The sequence below is a fragment of the Megalobrama amblycephala genome, linkage group LG22 (genome assembly GCF_018812025.1).
Source record: "Megalobrama amblycephala isolate DHTTF-2021 linkage group LG22, ASM1881202v1, whole genome shotgun sequence".
Taxonomy (NCBI): Eukaryota; Metazoa; Chordata; class Actinopteri; order Cypriniformes; family Xenocyprididae; genus Megalobrama; species Megalobrama amblycephala.
The window spans coordinates 29,312,443-29,318,442 of NC_063065.1; positions in this window are offsets into that span (position 1 = coordinate 29,312,443).

A 6,000-nucleotide genomic window follows, 5' to 3' on the forward strand; every position below is an offset into this window, starting at 1 on the left:
AGAAATAAACATTTGAAATATATCAGTCTGTGTGTAATGAATGAATATAATATACAAGTTTCACTTTTTGAATGGAAATTTGTGAAATAAATCAACTTTTTGATGATATTCTAATTATATGACCAGCACCTGTATTCCTTGGCCCATTTAGTAATGTCATGGACACAATCATGTCGATGAGTGATGCAGTGTCGTCTGAGGGCCCGAAGACCACGGGCATCCAAAAAAGGTCTTCGGCCTTGTCCCTTACGCACAGAGATTTCTCCACTTTCTCTGAATCTTTTGATGATGTTATGCACTGTAGATGATGAAAATTGCAAAGCCTTTGCAATTTGACGTTGAGGAAAATTGTTTTTAAAGTATTCCACAATCTTTTATGCATCTTTTGAAGACCCCTGCTTTATACTGTTATTTAGTGGCAAGGAAAAGGAGAGGCAAGGATCCAAATGCAGAGTAGTTTATTCAAAAAGCACAAACAAAGTTAAACCAAACAGGGAACGGGAGTGTAATCCAATCAGAGAATGAGAATGCAACAACTTTACGAATTATGCAAAGACAACGACTGACGTTTTAGTCAGTCGTTGTCTTTGCATAATTCGTAAAGTTGTTGCATTGACAAGGCCGAAGACCTTTTTTGGATGCCCGTGGTCTTCAGGGCCATATATATGCAGAGAAGCTGAAAATAACAAGGAAACAAAAAACATCTACTTGTTGGGAAAAGTTACTTTTAAAATGTAATTATTTACAATATTACATTACTCCCTAAAAAAGTAACTAATTGCATTAAAGGGATAGTTCACTCAAAAATGAACATTTCCCGATGATTTACTCACCCTCAAGCCATCCTAGGTGTATATGTATATATTTTTTTCAGACAAACTGAAATCTGTCTGAGAAAAATGATTCTGGCTATTCCAAGCTTTATAATGGTAGTGAATGGAGCTCACAATTTTGAAGTCCTCAAAGTGCATTCAACCATCATAAAAGTAATTCACTTGACTCCATGCTGGGGATTAATAAAGGCCTTCCGAAGTGATACGTTTTTGTAAGAAAAATGTATAGATTATAATAATGGATGGATGGGCTTTTTTTGGACTTCAAAATCTGGAGCGCCATTAACTACCATTATAAAGCTTGGAAGAGCCAGGATTTTTTTTTATTTTTTTATTTAACTCCGATTGTGTTCTTCTGAGAGAACACACCTAGGATGGCTTGAGGGTAAGTACAGTAAATCATGGGATAATATTGATTTTTTCTTTAAGTAACATGTTAAGTTACTTTTGCGTTATTCTTTTTTTCACCAGGGGCCGTATGTATAAAGCCGCTCAGAGTAAAATTTTAGTCTTAAGTGTGTCAAAATTCTAAGAATGATAATTTTACACTTACTTAAGAATAAGTATGATTCATAAAGGTTCCTAAGTGTCAAGACTAGGTCCTAGGTCTAAATTATTTAGGAGAGCTGAAGAGGTCTCCTAACATAGTTAGGAATAACAAAATGGCAGCAAAGAAGAGGAGACACATGCTTTCCAATGAAGATATGATGTATTGGAGTTATATGATGACATGGAGTTGATAAAACAATATAAATTTGATTGACAATTCTTTTTGTAACTGACATATTAAGAAATGTAATAACTAAATAAATTTAATAAATGTTAATAAATATTACTTAAACAATAATTACTACATTTAATGCATTTTAATACATTTAATGACTTTGAATAAACTTTTTATAACTTTAAAAGTAACAACTTCTCCCACTCCACAAATAAAGCCTTTCTCTTTCTCTACAATGAAAAGATAGGAGTTGGGGGAAAAAAAGAAGAGAATCCAGCAAGAGATACATGCCGCCCTGATCACGGCCCATCTCTGATTATGATACACATGAGCGAGCGCTTGCGTACATATGCATATATGTATATAATGCAAGGGAACTGAGCAGACGGGAGATTCCTTTTCTCTCTTGTTCCTATGATCGTGTGCAAACAAATTGTGTGTGTTTGCAATCTATGATTGGTAACACTTTACTTGAAGGGGTGTGCATAAGACTGACATGACACCTTCATTAATCTTGACATGACACGTGTCATGAATATGAAGGAGGTTTTATGCATGTTTATGACAACTGTCATTAAGTGTCATTCGCTTAATTATGTCATTTTTAATGCAAAGATGACATTGTTTGAGATGTCTTTGTTACGACAACTTGACATAAACCAAAACATCATAACCTGTCAGTGTCTTTGTCATGACAACTTGACATTAGCAAAACATTATAACCTGTCATAAACATGACATAGCAGATTGATTATCAAACTTAAAAAACTACTTAGCTTTATGGGTTAACATTACATTACATTATTTTGGTAACACTTCAGTATAGGGAACACATATATAAACGATTAACTATGACTTTTCCCTCAATAAACTCTTAATTTACTGCTTATTATAGGTAATTGTTAGGTTTAGGTATTGGGTAGGATTAAGAATGTAGAATAAGATCATGCAGAATAAGGCATTAATATGTGCTTTATAAGTACTAATAAACAGCCAATATTTTAGCCATATGAATGCTAATAGTAATAAGCAACTAGTTAAAAGACCCTAAAATAAAGTGTTACCATTATTTTATAACAGTGTCATCTTTTTTACGAAATTTGAAATTGTCTATTATCTGACCTTCTGTTGGAGGAAACTTAAAAAAACAAACAAAAAAAAAAAACATGAAATGAAAAATAGTCATGACGCTGTTATAAAATTATTTGTCAGAGTATTGTCACTTAATGACATTTTAATGACAAGTTCAATTTGTACCACTGTACTTGAGCTCAAGATACATATTCATGACACTATTATAATGGCCTCATGTCAAAACCAACCACATGACAGTTTAATGCAATGTTAACCAATAAAGCTAAATGATGTCAAGTTGTCATGACAAAGACACTGACAGGTTACGATGTATTGGTTTATGTCAAGTTGTCATAACTCGGACATCTCAAACAATGTCATCTTTGCATTAAAAATGACATAATTAAGCGAATGACACTTAATGACAGTTGTCATAAACATTCATAAAACCTCCTTCATATTCATGACACGTGTCATGTCATGATTATGAAGGTGTCATGTCAGTCTTATGCACACCCCTTCAAGTAAAGTGTTACCCTATGATTTTATGATACTTTGTTGAAACTGCTCTAATATGTAAATAACTATATTCAGCCTTTCATCCATTTACTTGTGTGGTTGAAAATTGACTGCATTAAATTCTGAGAAATTATTTAAATACTCATCTGATCTGAAAAGTTAGATGCTTGTATTAATATCTTGCCTGGCTGTTTCTTGGCTACATTTAATTCTTAGGAATTAAATGGTGAATGCCACCTCTGAGCACTCCTCCTGCAATGATAAAGCACATGAGGAGTTACTTGCAGGGCCGGCGCCACAAGGGGGCAAAAGGTGGGCAAGGTGGGCACCCTCAGATCTGATTTGTGCCTCCTCAATTTCAATTTTTTCCCCCATTCACTCCCAATTTTATCCTTTAATGCGTGCGATCACACCGGTGTGATTAAACTTTCAGTGCGTCACTGCTAAATTCAAACCTGCTTTCGCGCTGCTGGCGCTGAGCCAGAGATGGCCGCGCTTTGTGCTTTTCATATTTTACAACTATTCAGTGTTTTCAACCACATAAGGTTTATTTGAGGTTTCAGACATTTAAAAAGACATTTAAATTAAGTACTAGGCTATATAAAAAAAGACATATAGTGTGTTAAATGCAAACTCCAAACACTGATATAGATGCTGTAATAATCCTTTCGATTATAATTTGTTATTTTTTTATTCATATCAGATAGCCTACATTGCGTATGAAACAATAAAGTTGACTCTTTTCTCTCAGTTCACCAGCCATTTACGTTTATGTATTTCGGGAAAAAATGATGAATTTACATGATGTAAATCTGACTGATCCTCTGTTTTATCAACATGATCATTATAAACAACAAAACACATTCACTTCCACATATTTGGCAATCGGAAAATATCATATAATTCATGATATAGTTAACAAGTTTGTGAATGTTTTAAACAGTGGTGTCAAAAGTATTCACATTCAATACTCAAGTAGAAGTATAGATACTAGGGTTTAAAAATACTTCTGTAGAAGTTGAAGTATCAACTCAAGCTTTTTACTCAAGTAAAAGTGTAAAAGTACTGGTTTCAAAACTACTTAAAGTATAAAAGTAAAAGTAATGTAAGGAAAAAAAATGCCATTAAGGACAAAAGCTTAGGCCGCGCCACAGGGGTCTATTGTGCACTCCACCTCCTCAAAATGTCATCAATAACCTTTATTGGAATGTAAATGTACAGTACAGTCCAAAAGTTTGGAACCACTAAGATTTTTAATGTTTTTAAAAGAAGTTTCGTCTGCTCACCAAGGCTACATTTATTTAATTAAAAATACAGTAAAAAACAGTAATATTGTGAAATATTATTACAATTTAAAATAACTGTTTTCTATTTGAATATATTTCACAAAGTAATTTATTCCTGTGATGCAAAGCTGAATTTTCAGCATCATTACTCCAGTCTTCAGTGTCACATGATCCTTCAGAAATCATTCTAATATGATGATTTGCTGCTCAAGAAACATTTAATGTGTACAATATTTTTTTTCAGGATTATTTGATGAATAGAAAGTTCAAAAGAACACTGTTTATCTGAAATCTAATCTTTTGTAACATTATAAATGTCTTTACTGCCACTTTTGATTGATTTAATGCATCCTTGCTGAATAAAAGTATTCATTTCTTTAATTTCTTTTCAAAAAATAAAAATAAAAATTCTTACTGACCCCAAACTTTTGAACGGTAGTGTATAATGTTACAGAAGCTTTGTATTTCAGATAAATGCTGTTCTTTTGAACTTTCTATTCATCAAGGAATCCTGAAAGAAAAAAAGTACACAACTGTTTTCAACATTGAAAATAATCATAAATGTTTATTGAGCAGCAAATCAGCATATTAGAATGATTTCTGAAGGATCATGTGACACTGAAGACTGGAGTAATGATGCTGAAAATTCAGCTTTGCATCACAGGAATAAATTACTTTGTCAAATATATTTAAATAGTACACAGTTATTTTAAATTGTAATAATATTTCACAATATTACTGTTTTTTACTGTATTTTTAATTAAATAAATGTAGCCTTGGTGAGCAGATGAAACTTCTTTTAAAAACATTAAAAATCTTAGTGGTTCCAAACTTTTGGACTGTACTGTACATCCAAACTTAACTGCAGGAATCTGTGAGGGCAGCGGACAAGAAAAATGTGGGTAGTTTTGGTGTACCCAGGGCAGGCTTAGTAACAATCAGGGCTTGACATTAACACCCGCCAACCTGCCAAATGCGGGTAGTTTTCAGCTGTTTCAGTTCACACCGCACTCGTCTGTTGGAGTTTGTTGGATAGGTGTGATAACCCTGTTGGCATTGGTCGGAGTCTATTTTTACCAGACTGAACATGTTTAATCGGCGTTTGTTTGGTCGTCTGAGCATCCAACAAACGGCAACAAACTCTCGGTGCGTTCCAAACGGCATATATCGCCCTCTGAAGAGCACTTCGGAGTGAAAACAATCATGGCCGCCAATATTGAAGGGTTGTTCCAAACCGAAGTGCTCAAAACTGGCCACTTTAAAGGGCCCTTCGGAATGAAGGATTTCGAAGGATACAACTGATGGACACTTTGGGCCCCCATGATCCTTTGCACAGGGAAGTTGTTTGACGTCACAGAATGGGTACAGGAGGCTCGGAGTTCGATTTTATCTATAAATGTATGTATAGTATTTTTCTATACTACTGTAATATTTCTACGAGTTAGATTTAGTACATTATTATGGTCAAAACGACATTGTGCTTCAACAAAAATACTTTACAGCTCCCTTTATCAGTCCATTCAAATGTTTCAAATACATAGACACAATATACATTATGGTGCGA